This window comes from Mustela nigripes, chromosome 10 (genome assembly GCF_022355385.1).
Source record: "Mustela nigripes isolate SB6536 chromosome 10, MUSNIG.SB6536, whole genome shotgun sequence".
Classification (NCBI taxonomy): Eukaryota; Metazoa; Chordata; class Mammalia; order Carnivora; family Mustelidae; genus Mustela; species Mustela nigripes.
This window is the reverse complement of record NC_081566.1, coordinates 58,030,499-58,055,782: the sequence shown is the minus strand read 5'-3', so window position 1 is coordinate 58,055,782 and position 25,284 is coordinate 58,030,499. Positions and strand designations below refer to the sequence as shown.

The following is a 25,284-nucleotide window of genomic DNA, read 5'->3' as shown; positions in this document are numbered from 1 at the left end:
CATCCTGGAATGTTGGCATCTCTGTTTTCCTGCTTCCCCAACATGTTCATTTACTGAACTCCTTCTGGGAGTTGGCAAAGGCACTTCTCTTTCTGGGTTTTGAGAGAGGCACTTCTCTTTCACTAAGCTCTCTGAGAGCTTTCCAAGCTGCAAGTAATTTCTTCATATTTTCTCTCCTCATTATATTTTATTTAAGCCTGCATTTTAGTCTGATATTTATTTACATCCCATTCTGTCTCTCCTGACAGTGTGTAAACTCATCAAGACAAGGAACCATGCCTGTCTCTTCTTTGCAACCCCATTGTGTCTGGTGCTTTGGGAGAGAACTACAGAAGCACTTGTGAACGGACAATGAGTGGGTTCTCTCTCAGCTTAATTAGTCAGTTGCCCTCTAATGCTTCACAGTTCTTAAGAGCAGCCTATTTCTCCTGTCTACAGACACGAAGCCTCCTGAGATGACGTGCCCCACCGGGAGAAGAGAGGCAGGCTCCAGGTGAAATCCATGGGGAGATACAGCCACAGCAGTGACCTCCCAGCTCCCAGAACCAGCTCTGTGCCAAGTATATTTGGGGGCATTAGCTTTGGAGCCCAAGGCTGTGTCTATACAGTGTAACGGAGACCTGCCTCTGTACGAGATTTGGTATTTGTGCTTGTCATGAGGGCACAGTGCCCAGCAGTGGTTCAGACTATGTGCAATGGTTCTAATTTGGTTGTTAAAGCTGCCAAAAGAGTGACTAATGCAACTGACAAAAATATTTTTGGTGGACAAATGACATCAACCACTTGACCACTGGTCTCTATTTGAGTTGGAAAATCCAAATGAAGCAAAATAAACAGTCCATAGGATGAGGACATATTTGTCAGGGGGTGTGTCTCATGAGGAATTATCTCCTTTCCTGGGGTCATCATGTGCAGAGCAGGGACGCTGCCATAGCCCTGTCAGAGTCCTTTCCCTTCCTGCTCCTTGTGTCCATCTCCCTGAGAGACGCTCTTCTTCCCTTTCAGGCTGAGTATGCATCGAACTATTTCCTCTTAGATAAAGTCATTTGCATTTGCCTCCCAAGATGACTCTCCTTTCATTGGGTGCTGTCCATATTTCTAGTCTGCTAAGTCCATTTATATTATCACTTGGCCTTGCTTGACGCTTGGCCTATTTCTCTGTTCAGTGTTGCCATGACTTCAGAGTGACCACAGAGCAGGCCAGGAGTACACGTCCTTCCATTACGGGAAGAAGGTGGGGAGAAGAGGAAGAAAAAGCCAACAAGAAGAAAAACAACCATATTGTATTTCCTGAGCAGGAACAGGCTGTGGTTTTGTACAAAATTTGCAGCGAAGAACAAGTCATACAGATAATAATAAATAGCAAACAACAGGATGTGTACACACCAACTTTTTCAGCCCTCACCCCCACTCTCTGAAGCAGATCCTGATTATCTCCCCTTTAACGGAGGAAGCTGAGGCAAGAGAGGAGAAGTAATGTGCCCAAAACAACACAGCTAGAAAGTGGCAGAGATGATCCTGTGGAATATGCATGTCATTATACAAATCTTATGTTTCAGTAGTTTCAAAATGTCCTGTCCTTAAGCTCAGGTGCCAGATATGTCGCTGATTTCAGTATCTGTTTGGGAAACCCAAGCAATATCATTTTCTTCATAGCTCCAATGATCCACCCACTCCTGGGGCATTTTTGCACACTTCTGCCATGATCACACTTCTGCTGAGGTGATCAGGTACAGTGTGTGTGTGCGTGCGCATGTGTGTGTGTGTGTGTGTGTGTGTATGTGTACACAAATATATGCATAGGAAACAGGTTTTGGGTCATTATTTATTTTACAGAAATGTGATCCCATTATAGACAAAGTTATTCCATTTGTCTTGTTCGCTCATAAAAACTAATGGAAATCCTTTCAAGGCCATTGTTAGGGAAAGAATTCATGCTTTGTAATGGTGGCACCATATTTCATGGCACGAGTGTATTATAGTAATGCACACAACCCCCTATAGATGAACAGTCACTTTGTTTTCATGATCTTAATTGTAATTCTAATTGTAATTGATACAGTGTTGGTGTGAATAATGTTGCAATAAGAATCCCTGGGTGTGTATTCTTATGTCCTGGGAATTGTATTTCTGAGGAAACCAATTCAATGGTGGTTAGAATATTTACAGAGCTGTGCAGTCATCACAACCCATATCAGAACATTTTTATCTCTTTTCAAAAAAAACCCATACCCAATAGTGGTCACTTTTCACTTCTCACCAACCTTCCATCTTTAGGCAACCACTAATCTATTTTCTGTCACTATAGATTTCCTAATCCTGAGCATTTTGGAGAAATGGAATTCTGCAGTATGTGGTCTGTTATGATTTGCTTCTTTTGCTTAGCATAAAGTTTTCAAGGCTCTGCCATGGCACAGGAAGTATCAGTACCTTACTCTTTTCCATGGCTGAATCATATTCAACTACACAGCTCTACTACATTCTGTTTGTCCCTAAGTGGTCCTTTGGACTGCTTCCACCTTTTGGCTACTGTAAATAGTACTATTTTGTACATGGTGTACATGTATTGGTTTGAGTCTCTGTTTTCAATTCTCTGGGGTACGTACTGTGTTAGTCAAGCTTCTCCAAAGAAACAGAATCAAGATATAAATGAAGAGATTTATCTAATGGTGTTGGCTTATGTAATTATGGAGGTCAAGAAGTCCCATGATCAGCTTTCTGCCAGCTGGAGTCCCAGTAGACCAGTGGTAGATTGAAGACCTAAGCCGGAGAGCTAATGGTACAGATTTCAGTCTGAAGGCCTGAAAAGCAAGGGCTCCAAGGGCAGGAGACTGATGCCCCAGTTCAAACACTCAGGCACAGAGCAAAGTCAACTTTCTTTGGCTTTTTCATTCTACTCAGGCCCTCAATGAATTGGGTGATACCCACCTGCATTGGGAAGGACCCTCGGCTTCACTCTGTCCACCAACTCAAATGCCAGTCTTTTCTGGAAACACCTTTTCTGGAAATATCCAGAAATAATGTTTAAGTGGTCATCTGGACAGCCCAGTCAAGCTGACATGTAACATTAACCATCACATAGACCAAGGAGTGGCATTGTTGGGTCCTATGGTAAGTATATGTTAATTGTTTCAGGAATTGCTAAACTGTTTCCAAAGTGGAAAGTGGAACTATTTTCTTCATTTTTTTTTATTGCTCATTACTAGTGTATAGACATACAAATTATTTTTGTGGGTCAATCTGGTATCCTGAACCTTTGCTGAATTCACTCATTATCTCTAATGGTGCATGCGTGTGTGTGTGTGTGTGTGTGTGTGTGTGTATCTTGATTCTTTAGGAATTTCTATGTATAACATCATATTATCTGTGAAAAGAGATAGTTTTATGCCTTCTTTTTTGGGATGGTTGCCTTTTATTTTATATTCTTGCTTAATTGCACTGGCCAGGACCTCCAGTACCATATTGAATAAAAGTGGTGAGAATGGGCATCCTTATGTTGTTCTTGATCTTAGGGAGAAAGTTTTCAGTCCTTCCCTATTAGATATGATATTAGCTGTGAATTTTACATAAGTGCCATTTATCAGGCTGAGAAAGTTATCTTCTATTCCTAAGTCATTGAGTATTTTTTAAAAAGATTTTATTTATTTATTTGTTTATTTATTTGACAGAGACACAGTGAGAGAGGGAACACAAGCAGGGGGAGTGGAAGAGGGAGAAGCAGGTTTCCTGCCAATCAAGGAGCCCAACGCAGGGCTCAATCCCATGATCCTGGGATCATGACTTGAGCCGAAGTCAGAGGCTTAACAACTGGGCCACCCAGGCATCCTGAGTTTTTTTAAATTATAAATGTGTGTTGGACATTTTTAAATGTCTTTCTCTAAGTCTGTTTAAATGAACACATGATTTTTGTCCTTTATTCTGCTGGTATGGTGTATTACATTAATTAAACATTGGATATTAGCTAACCTTTCATTCTGGGGATAAATCCCACTTTGTCATAGTATATGATCCTTTTTACATGTTGTTAGATTTGATGTGCTAGTATTTTGTTGGGGAACTTTACATCTATATTCGTAAGATAAATTAGTCTATAGATTTTTGTGATATCTTTGACTGCTATTGGTATACAGGCTCATAGAATAAATTGGGAAAGTTTCTCTCTTCTTTGAGTTTTTGGAAGAGCTTGCAAAGAATTATTTAAATGATCGGTAGAATTCACCATTAAAGCTTTCTGGGTCATGGCTTTTCTTTGTGGGAAGTTTTTTTCAATTAATAAAGCAATCTCTTCTCTTGTTATAAGTCTGCATATCAGTTCTCTTGTGGAGAGCTTCAGAGCTTTCTGTTTTCTGACATACCTTTTACTCTGGGCAAGATTTCTGGATTGATTTTTTGGAGCTGGATGCCGGGATGTAGCCTGCTTCTCTTGGAATGACTCCTGCTTTACAAACAGGCTATTGGTCAGAGGTGGTAGCTTCTGGTCTTCTCAGCTTGCCTCTCCTGGTAGAACCTATGTGCAACAAGTGAGCTGGGGTGGTAGCCCTCAATTATTCTCATCTGGCGGCATATAGGGTAGAGCCTTCAGCATTTGAGTACAGGCTGGGGGAGAAAGCTCTGGCTTCTTGGTTTTGCCTGCCTACATTAGCCCCTGGGGGAGAGTAGTGGACAGGAATGTGAAATGCACAGCTTGCTCCTCCTGGGTTGATACCAGACCCTTGATTGGGAGGTTAAGGGAGAGAGAACCTCATCCTCCTGACCACACTTGCCTGAAATGAAACTTCCATCACAGTGAACTGGGGGCAAGGGGAGAGAAGGAACAAGTTGTCTCACAAGTGGTGTAGAGTAGATTCTTGCATTTTTTTTTTTTTACCAAAATTAAGTAGATTTTCTTAAACAAGTGCTTCTTTGCTCTATGCCCTTAGGACCATTTCTAGAGACTCTAAAATGTTGGTATTTTAAAATATAATTTTCTTTACAAGTTATCCTTGTTTTTCTGGGAAATGGGGTTTGCATATACCCTGATGGCGACTCATCAGAAATTGTTCACCCTTTCCAGCGTTAGTACAAGTTTCCAGATTACTTCTGTAAAAGGCTGCATTGGTATGTGGGGGTATTTTTTCTCTGTATCTCTGCCAATTGCAGATATCACCAGCATTCTTACTTTTAGCCACTCTGATAGGTGGAAAGTGATTTTTCCTTGTCACTTTATATTTCTTGACTACTAGCAAGCTTGAGCATTTGTTTATAACCTTTGTGGCCATTTGGGTTTGCTGTTCTGTTCCATTCAGTTCGCCTCTTCATGTCTACCGTCCATTTTTCAATTGGTTTTTCAGACTTGTTCCTGTCAATTTATCAGAGCTCCTTTTATAATAGGGATGTTAATTCTGTTTATTCTCTGAGTTGCAAATTCCCCCCAGATTTATCGTACAGCTGTAGAGGGTTGAATTGTGTCTCTTCACAAACAGTTTGTTGGACTAACCTCAGTACCTCAGAACATGCATGACCTTATTTGGAGATAGTATTTTTTCAGAGGTAATCAAATTAAAATGGGGTCATTGGTGTGGGCCCTAATCCAACATGACTGGTGTCTTTATAAGAAGAAGAAATTTGGACACAGAAAATACAGAGGGAAGACCTTATGAAAACCCAGGAAGAAGAGAGCTGTAACATGCAAAGAGAGAGGCTTGGAGCAGATCCCTCCCTCATAGCCTCCAGAAAGAGGTCAACTTTGATTTCAGACTTCTAGCCTTCAGCACTGTGGGATAATAAATTATGCTGTTTAAACCACCCAGGTTTAAAAAAATAATACCAAAATACCCACCCAGTTTGTGATACTTCTTACAGAAGCCCTAGCAAACTAATATGACACCTTCTGACTTCACTTAACAGCATCCTTTTTTCTTCCATAAGCCATTTCCATGGTGATTCTTCTATAATATCAATAATAACCATCACCCTTGGTCTCAAACTTCCAATGGCTTCCCATCTCACTCAGAGTAAGAGTCAAAGACTCTGGTCTATGAGGCCTTCAATGGTTAGGCTCCCTGCTATGACTCTGTCTTGTCTTCTACCACCATCCCCCCCTCAACATGCAGCAGTCACATTAACTTCCTTGCCAATACTTAACCAGGTATCAGATATTCCCCCCAAACCTGATGTACCAGGCAACCTCCAAATCTCAGGGGCTTATAAAACACTTATTTTTCTTACTCAGAGGTTAAGCCAAGCTCACCTGTGCTAGGCTGGATCCACATTTTGGGTTGAGTGTAGACCTGCTACATGCATATTCCAGTATTTCTAGGATAGATGGCTGCTCATGCATGTTCCTTTTACAGTGACCACAGAAGCACAAAAGGCCCAGCCAGATCTCTGTAAGTGCATTTAAAGCCTTTGCTTAAAATAAAATAAAATAAATAAAATAAAATAAAATAAAAAAGTCCTCTGCTAAAGTGATCTCCTCTAACAATCTGTTGGCCAAGCAGATCATACTACCAAACCCAAAGCCCGTGGGTGGAAATATATTCTCTATTTTCCAGTAAGTACCACAAGGTCACTTCAGAGACAAAGGGTGAGGAACTGGGGACAATAATCCAATCTATCTCACATGACCGCTATGTTTCTACCTCAGAGACTTGCACTTGCTGTTCCCTCCCTCTGGGTGTTTCCTCCACCTGATATCCTCTTGGCTTTCTACCTCAATTCTTTCCAGACTCTGGTCATGCATTTTTTTTACTTTAAAAATGAGTTCTTCTATGACCATGTGTGTCATTTGGGGACCACCAGGAAGCAAAGGTCAAGACGGAAGTAGAAGTATGAGAGATGCAAAGGGGGAAGAACAGCAGTGGGCAGAAATAGGTTTCAGGTAGGAGTGCAGATAGGACAGCGGTGTTAGGAGAGAGGGAAGAACAGAGGATGGGGTTGGAAGATCTCCAGAAGAAAATACAGCTCTGAGAACATCTTAGGACTTGGTGAGCTCCAAGAACAAGGACTGCCTAGGAGAAGGGTCCTATGGGGGTCAGGAAGGTCAGCTGTTGTAGCCACACCACAACATGCCCAGGTATGGCTGGGAGGAGCTTGCGAAGCGAGGGGCCTTGACATGACTACTGCAGGGGATCCTGAAGGCATGGCAGCCACTGATGGCAGGTTTTCTCTTGAAGAGAGACCTGAGAGTCTGCCACCACGGCTATCACACTACCCTACACACAGGAACAGCCCTGCCACTCACTCTCACACTCAGCTTTGTTCTTCCTGGTACTTCCTATCACTTGGTTTGCTACTTAGTCATCTATTTGTTTATTATGTTCCCCTTCCAAGATGAGAGCACTGTGAGAGCAGAGACTTTGTCTTGAGTGAGCAGAGAATCCTGGGAACTGAATTGCACACAATAAATATCTGTCAAATAAAAAAATAGGGACAAGTATGCTTATCTCTTCCTGACAGCTCCAAGGTTTTCAGTCTTGGTCTTTCCTTAAAAGAAAACAATAAAAAAGAGAAAAGGTCTTTCCTTTCCCTAGATTGTTTATGTAATCATCTAGAGTTTTAGCAAACTTTTAATCATTTATTTATTATTTTTGCATTTAAATGTTTAAGCAATGTGAACTTTATTCTACTATAAGGCTTAAGACAGATATACAAAGTTTTTCTTCCAGATCGATAATTAGTGGGGCCAACAATAATTATTAAATTATCCATAATTTTCCCATTGTCATAAAATGGATTATCATATACAGTGAGATCTATTTCTGGATTTTATATTTTGTTCTCATCTGTTTTCTGTTTTCCTCATCTCATGGAAATAGATGATTAGTTTGACTACAATGGCCTTATCATATATTTTGTTATCTGATAAGTCAAGAGGTCCTCCTTAGGCTATAACTTGGTCACGTTTTTCCTTTACATAAGTTTTAAGATCATTTTACCCAATTGAACAAACTAATTGAGATTTTCATTGGAAAAATTTTAGGAAATGATTTCAGGAAAAGTGACTGTTTTTTTTTAATTAATTTTTTATTTTTTATAAACATATATTTTTATCCCCAGGGGTACAGGTCTGTGAATCACCAGGTTCACAGCACTCACCAAAGCACATACCCTCCCCAATGACCATAATCCCACCCCCTTCTCCCAAACCCCCTCCCCCCGGCAACCCTCAGTTTGTTTTGTGAGATTAAGAGTCACTTATGGTTTGTCTCCCTCCCAATCCCATCTTGTTTCATTTATTCTTCTTCTACCCACTTAAGCCTCCATGTTGCATCACCACTTCCTCATATCAGGGAGATCATATGATAGTTGTCTTTCTCTGCTTACACAATGGAATACTATGCAGCCATCAAAAGAAATGAAATCTTGCCATTTGCGACAACATGGATGGAACTAGAGCGTATCATGCTTAGCGAAATAAGTCAAGCAGAGAAAGTGACTGTTTTTGATGCCAAATTTTAAGATTGAATTGTGGTATGCTTTTGTATTTTCCCCACATTGTTTTATATCTTTAAGATTTTATATTTTCTTCATATCAGTCTAGTGCTTTTGTTGCTAAATTTCTTAAGTATTCTATAATTTTTGTTCCCATTGTAAATGAAATATAACCTAAAATAGTTAATGGTTTGTTTTATGTTATCCATTATTTGCATAACAATAGATAATTATATATCTATGAATTAATTTCTACTGATTTGTTAGTTGTCTTTTTTTTGTCTATTGGATCTATCTAAATATAAAAGAGGTATAATGAAGTCTCTCACTATATTTGAAATTTTAATTTCTCCTTAACATTTCTAAGTTTTTTCCTTAAGTATTTAGGTGCCATGATTACTTTAAGCACACAGGGTTATGAGTCATATTGTCTTCCAAAATTTTGCCTTATGACTTGTCTCAATACATAATGTTTCCCTTTATGCTGTTAATCTGTTTAAATTTAAAATTTTTTGATCTTAGCTCCTGGTTTTTAAAAAAATTTTCAAAGTAACATATAATGTATTATTTGCCCCAGGGGTACAGGTCTGTGACTTGTCAGGCTTACGCACTTCACAGCACTTACCATAGCACATACCCTTCCCAATGTCCATAACCCAACCACCCTCTCCATACCTCCCTCCCCCCGGCAACCCTCAGTTTGTTTTGTGACATTAAGAGTCTCCTATGGTTTGTCTCCCTCCCAATCCCATCTTGTTTCATTTTTTTCCTTCCCTATCCCCCAAATCCCCCATTTTATCTCTCAAATTCCTCATATCAGGGAGATCATTTGATAATTGTCTTTCTCTGATTGACTTATTTCGCTCAGGATATACCCTCTAGTTCCATCCATGTCATCGCAAATGGCAAGATTTCATTTCTTTTGATGGCTGCATAGTATTCCATTGTATATATATACCACATCTTCTTTATCTGTTCATCTGTTGATGGACATCTAAGCTCTTTCCATAGTTTGGCTATTTTGGACATTGCTGCTATAAACATTTGGGTGCACGTGCCCCTTTGGATCACTACATTTGTATCTTTAGAGTAAATACCCAGTAGTGCGATTGCTGGGTCATAGGATAGCTCTATTTTCAACATTTTGAGGAACCTCTATGCTATTTTCCAGAGTGGCTGCACCAGATTGCATTCCCACCAACAGTGTAGGAGGGTTCCCCTTTCTCCACACCCTTGCCAGCATCTGTCATTTCCTGACTTGTTAGTTTTAGCCATTCTGACTGGTGTGAGGTGATATCGCATTGTGGTTTTGATTTGTATTTCCCTGATGCCAAGTAATGTGGTTAGCTCCTGCTTTTAAAAAAATAGTTGTTTGATGCCCATGTCTTTAATTAATTAATTAATATGTTTGCTTTCTTTTAAATATGTTTATAGTAAATAGCATATGTCTAGTCTTGTTCCCTTTTTCCTCTGCCACCTGCTGAACAGTCTCTGCTTGTTAATGGAAATTTAGTTATTTAACATTTATTGGAATGACTGATATACTGGACTTTATTCTTCTCATGTTTATGCTTTTTTAAAAATTTATTTCATAGGAGAGAGAAGAGACAAATCTTCATTCTAGAATAGTAGAGCTTCCCTATAACCCTGCAATTGCACTATTGGATATTTACCCCAAAGATACAGATGTAGTGAAAAGAAGGGCCATCTATTCCCCAATGTTCATAGCAGCAATGACCACAGTCACCAAACTATGGAAAGAACCAAGATGCCCTTCAAAGGAAGAATGGATAAAGAAGATATGGTCCATATATACAATGGAGTATTATGCCTCCAACAGAAAAGATGAATACCCAACTTTTGTATCAACATGGATGGGACTGAAAGAGATTATGCTGAGTGAAATTAGTCAAGCAGAAAGAGTCAATTATAATATGGTTTCACTTACTTGTGGAGCATGAGGAATAACACGGAGGACACTGGGAGATGGAAAGAAGTGACAATTCATGGGGGAATTGGAGAGGGAGACAAATCATGAGAGACTGTGGACTCTGAGAAACAAACTGAGGGTTTTGGAGGGAGTGGGGGGTTGGGTGAGCCTGGTGATGGGTATTACGGAGGGCATGTATTGCATGGAGCACTGGGTGTGGTGTATAAACAATGAATTCTGGAACACCGGAAAGAAAGAAAATAAAATAAAATGAAAAACCTAAAACCAAAACCCAAATATATGTAGATGCTCCCTGGTCCAGCAGGTGGAGCTTAATTCCATCCTGCAAGGGCACCCCCATTGCACCCCCTCATCCCCACCCCATCGGGAGTCGGACACCTACTGGCTGGCTTCCAAACAATAGATCAGGGAAAGAAAATATTTTACAGTTATGCCTGAAACCTGGCCAACGCTACCTGAAACAAGTGATGAAAATTCATGTCACCAGTGATGTTGTGTGCATGTCATCTATCACCTGATGGGATGTGATGACAGGGCATTTCACTTCTGTGGTTTTTCTTTCCAAAAACCCATAATCCCCGTGTAACCTCAAGAAAACATGAGACCAAACCAGCTCTGCTTAAAAAAAAAAAAAATGTTTTTACGTTACTTCTTTTCTTGTATTTGCTGGTGTGTTCACACAGCTCTTGACTCCTTTTCCTGCTCCATCTTCCTTGTTAATGCGGAAGCTTTCCCTTGCTTTCCCTTTTATTGATGCATGATTCAGTCTCCATACGTTAGAGATCAAACACATATGTTTCTTGCATTATTTGAAAACAACATACCAACTGTTCCCTCCACTAAGTCACACATTTCCCCCGAAGACACTTTTCCCCCAACTTTACTCTGCCCTAATAAGGGGAGAACTCTGGGAAACCTTAACGTCTTCCTCTTCTTCCTCAGCTGTTGGGCTTTGCCACTTCTGGGGCTTTAAGTACTTTTAGTTCAGACAATTTTCCTGTAGTATATACCTTGTGTTTCAAGAGACCTTTTATTTATTTATTTATTTATTTTTAATTTTTAATTTTTTAAATAAACATATAATGTATTTTTATCCCCAGGGGTACAGGTCTGTGAATCGCCAGGTTTACACACTTTACGGCACTCACCATAGCACATACCCTCCCCCATGTCCATAACCCCACCCCTCTTTCCCAACCCCCCTCCCCCCAGCAACCCTCAGTTTGTCTTGTGAGATTAAGAGTCTCAAGAGACCGTTTCAAACACATCTATTTCATATTCATAGACAGTTCACTAGTACCCACTGAGAGTCCATTGTTCACATGGTGTGGCCCAGCTCATGCCCATCACTGTTTCTTCTCATGTATTTCTCTTCTGTCTCAAGAGCTCTGGTTTCAGTTCATTAGTCATTTGCTTAAAGTCCCCCGCCCCTGATTTTTTAAAAATGTGGCTAGTGTGATTAAAGATATTAATTTTTAATTCAATTGTTAAAAACATCTTAGTTGAAATATAATTCACATGAAGTATACAGCTCAGTGGTTTTCAGTATAGTCAGTCATGCAACCATCACTAAGTATGACTTAGCCCATTTCACCACCCCCACCCCCAAAAGGAACCCCCTACTCTGTACTCCTCACCCATCGCCATCACACCTGATCCCATCTCTGCTGCTCCCCCAGCCCCAGACAACTGCTAACATTTTCATTTTCTACAGAACTGCCAATCTGGACATTTCATACAAATGGAATTATATAATGTGTGGTCTCTTGTGGCTGGTGTCTTTCACTTAGCATCATGATTTTAAGGTTCTTCCAACTTACAATTCTTCCAACTTTTTGACTGTTGTAATTAACGCTGGTACGAGCATTCACGTACAGGATTTTGTGTAGATAAATATTTCCATTACTTTGGGGTCTATAGCTAGGAGTAAACACTGTGTCACATGGTGTCTCCGTGTTTAACATTTTGAGGAACTGCCAAACTATTTTCCAAAGCAGCCACACCGTTTTCCACTGCTATCGGCAACATAGAAGGGAACAATTCCTCTTCCTCCCCCACGCTCCCTATTATATGTTTTGTTTTATTTTATTTTAGCCATCCTGGTGGGTCTGAAGTGGTATCTAATTGTTGTTTTGGTTTGCATTTCTCTAATGACTAATGATGTTGAGCTCTTTTCATGTGCTTATTGGCCATTTGTATATTTTCTTTGGAGGTGTCTACTCAGATCTTTTGCCCACTTTTTAAAAATTGAGTTGTCTATCTTTTTAAAATTGAATTGAAAAGAATTCTTTTTACATTCTGGATACAGGTCTCTTGTCCAATATATGATTAGCAAATACTTTCTCCTATTCTGTGAGTCATCTTTTCACTTTCCTGATGGTGTCCTTTAAAGCACAAAAAATTTTTTTAAAGATTTTATTTATTTGAGGGGTGCCTGGGTGGCTCAGTTTGGTTAACCCAACTCAGTTGAGTTAAGCCTCTGCCTTCGGCTCAGGTCATGATCTCAGGGTCCTGGGATTGAGCTCTGCATTGGGCTCTCTGCTCAGCGGGGAGCGTGCTCCCCGCTGCCACCTGCTTCTCTGTCTACTTGTGATCACTCTCTCTATGTCAAATAAATAAATAAAATCTTTAAAAAATATTTTATTTATTTGAGAGAGAGAGAGAGAGAGTTAATGCACCAGTGGGGGAAGGGGCAGAGAGAGAGGGACTAGCAGGCCCCTGCTGACGGCGGAACCCAAGGTGGGGCTCAATCGCAGGACTTTGAGATCATGACCTGAGCTGAAGTGAGATGCTTAACTTACTGAACCTCCCAGATACCTCCCAATTTTTTTTTTTTTTTTTGAGAGAGAGAGAGAGAGCTCACAAGTGGAGGGTTGGGGAACGGAAGGAGAGAGAGAGAGAGAGAGACTTTTAAGCAGGCTCCATGTCCAGTGTAGAGCAGGTGAGGGACTTCATTCCATGACCCTGAAATCATGACCTGAGCTGAAATCAAGAGTCAGACACTTAACCAACTGAGCCACCCAGGCACCCCACAAATGCTTTTTATTTTGATGAAGTCGAATTTTTCTCCATTTTTATTTGTTGTTTGTGGTTTTGGTGATCTACCTAAGAAGCCATTGCTTCACCCAAAGCCATGGAGACTTACTCCTAAGTTTTCTTCTAGAAGTTTTATAATTGTCACCTTTACTTAGGTCTATCACCCATTTTGAGTTAATTTTTTCAGGGTAAAAAGGGTCTGGTTTTATTCTTTTGCATCTGGATATGCTCCCCGGACTCTTTTCTCAAGGTGAACGATTGGAGTGATGCCCTCCTTGATTTCTGGTATGTTCCCACGCATTTCTCTTTCATTTTAGTCAGGGAATAACCTTGGCTGGATTTAGGGTCTTGATTGTAGTCTCAGCGTTTGTGGATGTTTTTGTACTGTTCTTCCCCTTCCAAGGTTGTGGTAAAGAAAGCTGGTGCCATTCTGATTTTATTTCCCTTGTAGAGCTTATGTTCCTTCTATCTGAATGCTTGGCAGGCTCTTTTTCTTACCTAATGTTTGGAATGTTACTAGGATATTCTTGGTGGATCCCTTTTTCTTCAGTCCTGACACAACTCCAAGAGGCCATATTTATTATGTGTCCTTTTTCTTCTTCTGGGATATTTATAATCCACCTGTTAATTTTCCTAAATATGTTCACCATGTCTCATATGTTTTCCTCCACAATTTCCTTCTCTCTATTTTTTTTCCTCTGTGCTTTGAAATGTTTCTTATTTTTGACCACCCAGGCCACTCATGTGGGTCTCAACAGTGACCACACTCTATGCGATTTCTCTACTGAATATTATGAGATCTTTTTCTTTTTAAGTTCCAGAAGACCATTTGGTTGTTGCTGCTGCTGTTGCTGTGTGCACTTGAACCTCCTTGAGTACTCATTATTTCTATATTCAAGAAGATGACATTCTTCGGAAACTCTGTTTCAGTGCGTTGTTCAGTTTCCTCTGATGGGTAGTTCACTCTGGCGGCCAGAGGAGAGACATTTCAGCTGCCTAAGGATGAGGTCTGCTTGTGTAAGCCCCTCACATGGCAGCAGCCCCAGCCATGGCAGAAGATGATGCTGTCCTCACCGTGGGCTAGGGCAGTGTATGCAAATTAGTAGATTGCCAGGGCCATGGAAGAAGCCTCTTTGCTCCCTAGTTTTACCATGCTCTCCCATCTTCTGGAGTGGGAGGTACTATGTTTACTAGTCCTGTTTTTCTTGGCCTTTTAGGGCCAGGAAACTGAGGCAACTTCCCTGGGGGCTCCAGCTCTTACTGTGATTCTCTGCTTATGACCTCAGCCTGGAGCTCTCCAACTCTGGCTCCAGCGCAGCCCATTATGGAGAATGCTTGCATAAGTTCTCTCAACGGCTGCTCTGCGATACTCAAATCTTCGCTTGCACCTGCTGTTCAGAGGCCTCTGAAGCCATTAGAATTGGGCATGGCAGAGAGATTGAGGGGAGGGAAGAAGTTCAGGTCCTTATCTTGACAGGACTCTCTGCCATAGATCAAGTCACTACAATTTTAATTGTTGATTTAATTCTCTGTCTCCTTAAGTGGAGTGTATCCTCTTAAGCCTGGGCCTGAACCCTATTTTTGTACACCCAACAATTGGCATGGTGCATGAGCTTTAAAGGACTTCCATTAACGGTATTTGGAATGAATGAAAATGAATATGAAGCTGCAATGAATGACTTGATCAGGCCTCAGGAAATCCATCTAGACTCTTGTGTTGTATACAAAACCTCTGACCCTGATAATTTAGACAAAGGGTACTTTAAGGATCTTATGTATGTATGTATGTATGTATGTATGTATGTATTTAGAGAGCATGAGTTGGGGGAGGGCAGAAGGAGAGGGAGAGAGTCTCAAGAAGACTCCCCATTGAGTGCAAAGCCCAACATGGGGCTTGATCTCACAACCCTGAGATTAAGACCTGAGCTGAAATCAGGAGTCAGATGTTCAATTGACTAAGCCACCCAGGGGCCTCTAGATAAAGGTATTTTATTGGAATTGAGAGGAGTCTAGAGAGTTAGGCTTAGAAACAGACAGGAGTAAAGTCACTCCCCAGGAAATGAGAGGTCATGACTCACTCAGCAGGAATGTGGTCAGGGTCACATTAGTGGAGGAATGTCCTCTGGTCACTTTTCAAAAAATGTTTTTACATTGCCCACTAAATATTCAAGATCCTGGGAAAGAATCGATTAGCTGTGTCAATGAAAGACAGCATGGTGGGAAGGATTTGATCCATTGTCTTCCAAAGTGGAAGGCAGGCATCTGGGGTTCCTATCCCACCAAGGCTACCCACAGAGGGAAGTATGGTGCCCCCAAGGGGATAGCAGCATGTAAGGAAGGAGAACGTAGTGCTAGGTGCCCACAAAACAACATCTGTTCCCAACAAGGGAGTATGTTAGAAGACAGGTCTCTGATTGCCAAAGCAACGCAAGTGATCCATTCATGACTCCCTTCCCTTCTCCCTGCGGCTGGAACCCCTGACACCACTGCCAAGGCTGGAGGGAGGGATGAGAGGAGCAGGGGCAGATGAAACCGCTGCCAGACTCTTACCCTCCCCCTCCCTCTTCCAGCCCCTGCTGCTCTGAAATGGAGCCTCTCCCACTTGGGAGGCAGGGGAATTCCCAGAACGTGTTTTAGGGAAAGCCAGATGGGCTCCTGGGGCTCTACAGTCAACCCTAGCTCATGCCCTTCTCTCATAAACACAGTGTAGAAGATGACATTTAGGTTCTCAGATTGAACAGGCTTTTGTGGGTTGGTTTGAGACTCTAGTCCCTACATGCTACTAGTTTCCAAGCAACCTCTCTTCCTCCTTGTCTCCCTTTCTTTACAAATGTTTACTGAACAGCAATCATTGGAAACCAAAATAGCCTCTTTCTTCATGGCACTTACAGTCTAGCGGGAGAAAACACATGTGAAACAAACAACCACATGTCGAAAAATGCATTTGCAAACCGGCTCCATGCTACACGTAGGAAGTAGAGGGTGCCATGACGGGAACCTGATTCAGGAAGTAGAGGGTGCCATGACGGGAACCTGATTCAGGAAGTAGAGGGTGCCATGACGGAACCTGATTCAGATGGCGGAGAAACAGAAAGGCGTCTTTGAGGAAGTGACATGCGAGCCGCAGACCTGAATGAACGGCAGGTACGTCGTGGCCCCAGCAAGTGTCTCTTTCTCAGGTCTCCTCTCACAGCAAAAAGTCACAGTTTCCAACCACAGGTAGTGTTCAGGTGTGTGTGATTGGGGTGGGGGACATTTCATTGCTGTCGTCACAATGATTCAGGGAATACTACTGGAAATTAGTGTGAAGAAGCAGAGACGTTAAATGCCAAAGATGGTTCTGCACAACTGTCCTTCTGCAAATGCCAACAATACCTTATTCTAAGAAGCCCCAAAGGCTGGGGGTGCCTGGGTGGCTCAGTCGGTTAGACATCCAACTCTTGGTTTTGGCTTGGGTCAGTATCTCAGGGTCATGAGATGGAGCCCTGCATCAGGCTCTGGACTCAGTGGGGAGTCTGCTTGAAGATTCACTCCTTCTACCTGTCCCCCTGCACATTCTCTCTCTCTAATAAGTAAATAAATCTTTAAAAAATAAGAAAGAAAGCCTAGAGGCTGAAGTCAGTTTCCTGGCAGTTGGCCTCATCAGAGAGCTGCTCCTTCCACAATGTTTGCTCCCAAAGTCTTGGGATGGAAACAGATTGGCATAGCTTGGGTCCTCGCTGTCCACCTCTTCACCAAGCAAAGGGGCTGGGTCTGGAGTGGTGACTCAGAGTAGGGAAGGGGGAATTCGCTGAGGAAAACAGTGGAGCTGTGGGCAGAAGGGGAGGCAGGGCTCCTGGGCAGGTCAAGTAGTTGATGAGCATGGCAGAGGTAAGAAGGGCAGCCATGCGACAAGAAGCTTGATGGGGAGGCCAGACCATCCAGGGCCTGGTCAAGGACGTTAGACTTCTCTGAAGTGCCCTGGGAAACAGCAGATAGGTTTTAAGCAGAGGAAGAGGGTGACAAATCTGTGCCACACGTCAGAGCCTCGGATAAGTTTAGGTTTCGTGGGCATCTGGCCCAGAACTTCCTCCATGGAGGGAACATTTTCTCCCCTGCCTCTCACCTTCTCCTTTCTCTTATCCCTTTGGGAGGTGTAGCTTACTTGTCTTATAGCCAGAGGTAAAGGACAAAGGCAGAGTTGTGCCCTGGGAAGGCACTGTTCTTCCACTGGCTTCTGTCAAGTGTGATTTTATGAACTGGATCACATTTCAGAATTTCTTTCTGCTCTGGAGATAAGAGGTAGGGCTGGGCAAGTGTCCTCATCCTAGGAAGTCACTGTTTTAATCCAATTAAGGACCTAGTGGGAAATCTTTCTCCATCCCGGGGATGTTTATGTCATGATGGCCAAGGCCAGGGCTTTGCCAGCACATCTTTGCGAATTTCATCAACAGTGGCGATTCTTGTTGACTTCTGGGTCATTCATGAGTTTGCTCAACGAGGCCCGTTCCCACACCAGCCCGAGATTTGCCCTGGCTTTTGCTCCCACCCAGATGTAGTTCCCATTTATCCCTGAATATGTGGGATTCTCACTCTGCCAGCATTCCACGTTGATGAGAGCATTCCCAAACAGGCCAATTTCAGTTGGAGCACCACTTTTATGGAAGTCGTTGTCAAATGCGTCACGGACGCCCACGTCCCGTTGCTGCTTTCCCATCACCTGCTCATCCCTTCATTCTGTCTCTCTCATGCCTCCTCCCATTGCTGCTCTCCCAATCGGGCTTGTGTGTCTTAACTGTGGTTAATACACATAACATAGTGTCCTTTCCTTGCCCTTTCTAAGTGCACAGTTCAGTAGTGTTAAAACTATTCACACTCCTTTTTCAAAAACTTTTCCAGAACTTTTTCATTTTATAAAACTGAAACTCTACACCCGTCACACAACCACTCTCCCTTTCCTCTTCTCCCCAGCCCCTAGAAACCAGCACCCTTCGTCTCATTTCTGTGAATTTGGCTACTCTTAGATGCATCTTGTAAGTGGAATCATACAACATTTGTTTTTTTTGTGACTGGCTTGTTCCACTGAGCACAATGTCTGCAGGGTTCATCAATGTGTCCACTTTTTTTCCTTTTTAAGGTGTTGTATGTGTATAACACATTTTATTTATCTGTTCATCTATTGATGGATGCTCGGGTTGCTTTTTCACTTTTTAGCTATTGTGAATATTGCTGCTTTGAAGATGGGTGTGCAAATGTCTCTTCAGGACCCTTTCTTCAATTATTTTGGATTTATTCCCAGAAGTGGAATTGCTGAATCATATGGTAGTCCTATTTTTAACTTTTTGAGGAAAACTCCATACTGTTTTCCATAGTGGCCGCGCCACTTTATAGTCCCAAGAGTGGGCAAGGCTTCCGACTTCTCCACATCCTCACAGACACTTGCTGATTTCTTTTGTTTTGATAGCTGCCATCCTAACGGGTGAGGTGACATCATGTGGTAGTTTTGATGGGCATTTCCCTAATGATTAGTGATGTTCCACGTCTTTTCATATGCTTGCTGGCCATTTGTGTATCTTCTTTGGAAAAATGTCTATTTAAGTACTATGCCTATTTTCAAATAAGGTTACTTATATTGGTGTTGTTAGGTTATAGAAGTCCTTCATATATTCTAGATATGAACCTCTTATCAGATACATGACAAGAAAATCTTTTCTTCTGTTCCATAGGTTGCCTTTTCACTCTATTACTCATGTTCCCTGACACACAGAAGTTTTCAATTTTGATGTAGTTTCTTGAAAGTTTTCGGGATTTTAGAGATTATCCCATTTCCTTTAAAAACTACCATTTTTGTGGGCTTGCTGTTTTTTTCCTATCATCTAGTACTGATTCTTGCACTTTTATTGGGGGTTAGCATTTCTGAATCGTACCTGTTGGCATCAATTTCCTCAACACAAAGGAAATCCCAATAACCACTTGAAAAAGGAAAAAGAAGAAAGCGGGATAGGTCGTTTGCCACTTTGTTTGGGAAAATGAAGAAGTGCCAAGGGTCCGGGTTAAGCGAAGTCAACATGTAATACCCTTAGCTCCCTGTCTCATCCTGCTGCCAATCAGTTCCTCCTGCCTGGGACCCACGTAAAAGAAATTGTTATTTCCACTTAACAGATGAGAAATCCGAGAATAAGGAAACGTATCTCGCTCAGCTTCACACAATGGTATGCGTGTAAACACCATAAACATTTTTCTATTCTGTGCCTGGTCTCCAAGGAGCTATTTCCAAATTCTTCTGAAAATTGGTGGCTTTCTTGTCCTCACATTCTTCTACCTGGACTCTGCCCTGTGTTCTGGTTGATACCGGCTCCCTGGGCACACGCAGGTGCATGAGTTCACTAATCCACACCTCTCTGTGGAAGGCAGCCTGAGGCTCAGGGAAGGCAAAGAATTTTGCCCAAGGTCATCCTTCTGGAAGGGTAGAGGTAGAGCAAAGACTTGTACCCCACCCAGTCTGATCCCAGAGCTATCTCACCCCAAGTTTAGATCGTGGAAGAGTACATGAGTCAGATTTTCTCGGCTTAAATCATCTTCACACTAGATGTGTGACTTTTGGTAGGACAGAATCCCCCTCAGTCTCAGTTTCTTCACCGGAAAGCAGTCTGTTATCTTTTCTACTTCATGGGATTGAGCAATATATTTAATACCTGAGTAATAAATGAAATAATACAAGCATGAGTGCTTAGCAGATATACTGGCCCACAGTAAACACCCAGGAAATGTCAGCTATTATTATTATTTTTCAAAGATTTTATTTATTTATCTGAGAGCATGAGTTGGGGAGAGTCAAAGGGAGAAGCAGACTCCCTGCTGAGCATGGAGCCCGACACGGGACTGGATCCCAAATTCCTGAGATCATGACCTCAGCCAAAGGCAGACACTTGACTGACTGAGCCACCCAGGTGCCCTGTATTATTATTGATTTTATAAACAAATTCAATCCAAATGGTGCATACCATAATGTCGGTATAGCCTTACCCTAGTTCTCTATAAATATTCTTTTCCAAATAGTACATGAGAAAAGGCCCACGTGGAAGAAAGTAGCTAAGACAGAAAAATCTCAACAACTTTGCATTAAGCACGTTGGACTTACTGTTTCATGTAAAAGAAGTCAGAGACAGACAACAGACAACGGAGAACTGGTACAGCAGCACCATGAAGTCACACAGGACCGGGCTCTGTCTTTTTTCTGCCCCACATCTCTGGAGCATAGCCTCCAACTTCCAAGTAACCTTATAGCCCCAGACGGCTGCGGGGGCTCCAACCATCACCCATCTGTTACAGACAGTGAGGAGGAGGAAGAGTAGAAGGGCAGAAGGGGCAGGATTCTGTTTTACGGACTCTTCCCAGGAATCTTTCATGATTCTTCCATTTACTTATCATTACCCGAAATTAAGTGGCAGGCTGGGAAATGCAGTCTTTTAGTTGGTTTCATTCCCACTGCCTGGAATTCTGTTACCAAGAAAGAAGGGGAAGGGCTGTAGGATGGCAAGTTGCAGTGGCTGCCTCAGAGACACACGTGGCTGCCTGTTGAGCGGGTGTGTTCCTTACACTCTAGAGTTTCTCCTGAGGCTGGAGAGAGTCTCAGGGAAGGAGAGACTCAAAGATCTCTGCATACATGTTTAAAACATTGGAGTGACACGGAAGGTTTATTTTTATAAAAGTATTCCACTGCCCAAGGTAACTCTGCAAACCACAGTTGGTGAGGACAGACAATGTCAGTCGATTCTAAACAAGCCTGAAGGCAGGAACACTACAGAGAGGCATGGGGAGTGGCTAAACTTGGAAATCTGAGAAACAGAGGAGCACGAACGAGATAATAAAGAAGTCAGCTGTACGCGTGTCCCTGTAGCCAGCCAGAGCGGTGATCACCTTGATTTTGTTGCCCTGGGTGGTGGAGCTGCATTGGGAAGGGGTGAAATCTTATTCCCTTGTACAGATGGCTGTGCCCATCTTTGGTGTTGGATCGGAACTCACGTTTGGATTACATCAGATTTAACCACAGGTATGCAGACCTAATTTATTGTTTTGATCAATGATCCCACTGACCTTTCCAGGTTTATTTCAAGCAAGCAAAATCTTGGCTTTTCTGAGGTAGTTCTATTCTCAACTTTTCTGTTCCAGCAGACTCACAGGGACATTCATGCTTGTCAGATCATGTGTTCTGACTTCTGGTCCTTGAAGCTCTGCCAAAGGATCGATTCACTCTTGCCCACGTGCTCTGTAGGCCCAGGGCATCCGTGGGCATTTGATCAATGTTTGTTGACAGAAATTGCTGCTCCTCATTCAGCACAACTGAGTTTGGAAACACAGTGGCCCTTGTTTTAAAACTCTTCAGAGTCTCTCCAGTACAATCGCCTTATAATGAGGCTGGGTGATTTCTTCAGTGGCTAAATTACACGGAGGGATCCAGTGAGGAGCCTCCAGACGCTGAGGTCTGTTCCAGAGAACAGGGCTTCGAGAAGGGCAGTGACCACTTGGTTGATCAAAACCTTGCCCTTGGGTTTGGCTGGGCAGTCCTGTCCTCCTGATGCTGGAGGGATCCCTGGCCACTGCTGCCTCAGGGATGTAGGACATGGAGCCCTCCCTCTCCCCCAGCTCAAGGTGCCTCTTCAGGCCAGTGAACACCTGAATTTGCTCAATTCAGAGTGTTGATGCTGTGAGAGGAGCCGCTGCTGGAGAAAGGGTGAGGCCCTCCGCCCAAGAATCCTGCTTTGGGCCTCTCTTCCTCACTGGGGGCCCACCTCCTAGAGGTTCTGTGGAAGGTTCCCTTTCTGACTTCTGCCCCAGTGGCTACCCGAGCTCTGTCACCAGTCCCCCAGAAAGGACAGCAGTCAGGGTCAGGTACTTGTTGCCTTGCCTCAGGGAGAAATTGTTCTTGGAAGTGCCAGTCGGGGGACTTTGCTATCCATTTTCTCACAAAAGCCCTTTGAGAAGACATGGAAGGCTCTGGAGCACTGTCCAGGTCTGCAGGGATCTGAAGTCAGTGTTTCTCTGGGGGGAAGAATTCTGTATTGCCCACCACCACCGACTTACTCATGCAGCTCTGAAACCCACAGGAGGCTGTAGGGGAGAAACACCACATCGTAGGGAAGATCAAACATGAAAATTCAGGGCAATGTGTCTGTTCCTGTGGGCATGAGCTACTCAGTGGCTTGATTGGGAAGCCTTTGTGGTAGAAAGCAGGGCTTCAAAACCTGGCTCTGAGTGTCCTCCACATTAGAAGAAGGGGAAAAGGAACAGGGAGGAATCTGAGTGGGAGACGAATCATGAGAAATTATGAAGTCTGGGAAACGAACAGGGTTTCAGAGGGGAGGCGGGTGGGGGGAATGGTGAGCCTGGTGATGGGTGTTAAGGAGGGCGCGGATTGCATGGAGCACTGGGTGTTCTACTCGAACAGTGAATCATGGAGCACAACATCAAAAACAAATGATGTGGGACGCCTGGGTGGCTCAGTCGGTTAAGTGTCTGCCTTTGACTCAGGTCATGGTCGCAGGGTCCTGGGATCGAGCCCTGTATTGGGCTCCCTGCTCAGCAGGGAGACTGCTTCTCACTCCTGCTCTGCTCCCCCTGCTTGTGCTTTCTCACTCTCTCTGTCAAATAAATAAGTAAAAATAAAATCTTCAAAAAAAAAAAAAAGCCAAACTAATGATATACAGTATGATGGCTAACATAACACAATTTAAAAAGAAAAAAAACCTGGCTCTGCCTCACATTCACCTGGGACGCTTGTTAAAAATGGGGAATCTTGGGTCTCACACTAAGATATACTGAATCAGAGGGACTGGTGTGGGGATCAGACGTTGCATTTTTGACAAGTTCTTTGGGTGGTTCTGAGGCAGCCGCTGGCTAACGGATATCCGTGTGGGGAGAGAGCGGTTCTGTGGGAGCAAACACTGCGCCGTGCGGGGGGTCGTGGACTCTGCCTCCCAGGGTGGCCCCAAATCCCCCTCCGGTCTGAACCCGCAGACCACCTGGCAAACCAACGGCTGTTGGGAACACCACAGACTTCCGAGAGATGAAACTTTCAGACCAATTTACATGACGCAGGGCACGAGACAACTCTCCAAAGGAGGGAACAGATCCCAAAGGGTGAACCAGAACGGGGAGCCGTGGAGAGCGTTGTGAGGGCATTTGGGGAAGACTGCGATTGTGGGTGTTTGTAGGGCTAGAGAGGATTTTAGGAAGAGGGATGGGTAAAGAGGAGTTTCTGGGTGTCGGCAATAGAACCGGCCTCTTTGCCTTGTCTTCTAAGACTTCCCTAAAGACCTACATGAGCTTGCTGTTGTTGGATTTATTTTGGAGGTCACACCATGCTGAGGCTGCCCTGCAGGCAGCCCAGTTGTAGTGGAAAGTCAGGTGATAGATGAAAAATAAAATTAAAAAAAAAAAAAGACAAAAAAAATAAGTACTGCCCTCACAGGGTTGTTGCAAGGGTTTGAGGTAGCCTCTTTAAAATGTTTATCAAATAGTAGATGTTTAAAAAAAAAAATGGTAGCGTCTTTGGATTACCAGTCATTACGGAGGGCCCACTACATACTGTGTGTATCTCCTGGCACTGAGAACGTGGGTTACGGAGGAGCTCACAGCTGAAGTGAGTCAGTTAACTTTTACCATAAATACAGGCTCCAGAAAGGTCTAATGTGTGGTTCAGACACTGCCTGGTACCTGGCTTCAGAAGCTCAGAAGAGGAGTCTGGAAGGAGTAAAACCCCATATTTAAGAATCTGGCCAGATTCAAGAGAGTCTGAGCTGGTAAGTGCCCTAGAGACCATCGATTTCATTTTCCACGTTTTACTGATAAAGAACTGAGGACAGCAGAGCGGAAAGACTTAGGACTGTTGATAAACTATTACTATTTTATTCAGCGTTTAAAGATGTGGTCATTAGTTAGGGGGCATCTCTAGAAATTATTATAATATAACCCTTCTTAACAGATAGTTAGAGCATGAAGAATAAAATGCTGGTGCTGAAATTTACCTAGGGATCATCTGGTTCAGATTGCTTATTTTACTAATGAGTAAACTGGGGATGTATTTTATCTTGTTTACTGCTGAGTCATAGCCTCCTGGTGAGTGCATCTGGGCAAGAATCAGGGTAGAGAATAGTAAATGACAATACAGCAGTCTTGAGCTTTTTTTTCCCCCCCCTAGAACAGTGTTGATTAAAGGCTGCTCAAATACACTGCCTTTCCTTTCTTAACTGACTGGTTTTATCTGGTCAAGTAGCTCTAAATTAAGTGGCATAGACGAGGTGGAAAGTGTATAGACATGACATATGTCTACACATGGGCAAAGGATACAAGTGTAAGTCAGGATACATTTGAATGCAAAGTGACATAATGCCTAACAATGGCTTAGGCAACAAAGATGTACAATTATCCAATGTAGCAAGATGAGAAATCTGGAGATACAAGCATCCAGTCTGTCAGGAGACCCAGGCTTTTAAAAATCTTCCTGCTATGCCATCCTCAGTATATTGGCTTTTTGTCCATAGGCTGACAGACCTATGGTGTCAATGGTGGTCTCAACTCCAAGCGTCATGCTTCATATACATTCAAAAAAGGAAAAAATGCATCAGTTTATTATGGAACAAAATCCTTTCCAGACACCTGGGAAATTTCATCAGTTCTTACAGCTAGATCTGTGTCATGTGTCCACCAGTTCCCAGCAAAGGAAAGGAGGTTACTCTGTGTGGCTCAGATCAATGACAGTTCACTGCCAAGGTCTGAAGGAGGGTCGCTTTTCCTTTGAGATGTTACGTTTCGAACAATGTGAAATTCTACAAAGAGTAGGCTGGGACTAGCTGGGAGTGAGCGAGGCCAGCGTGTAGTGAGATCTCACTGCAGGTGAGATGCAT

General features: G+C 42.9%; 1 long non-coding RNA gene across 1 annotated transcript in view; it reads left to right on the top strand.

The window, feature by feature from the left end:
• Positions 1-10,930, top strand: part of LOC132025729 (uncharacterized) — a 30,685-nt gene extending 19,755 nt beyond the window's left edge. Inside the window, exons 5-6 of the long non-coding RNA XR_009406684.1 lie at positions 249-3,111; positions 10,008-10,930. This is a non-coding gene — a long non-coding RNA (uncharacterized LOC132025729). The remainder of the gene's footprint in view (positions 1-248; positions 3,112-10,007) is intronic.
• Positions 10,931-25,284: the final 14,354 nt, after the last annotated feature.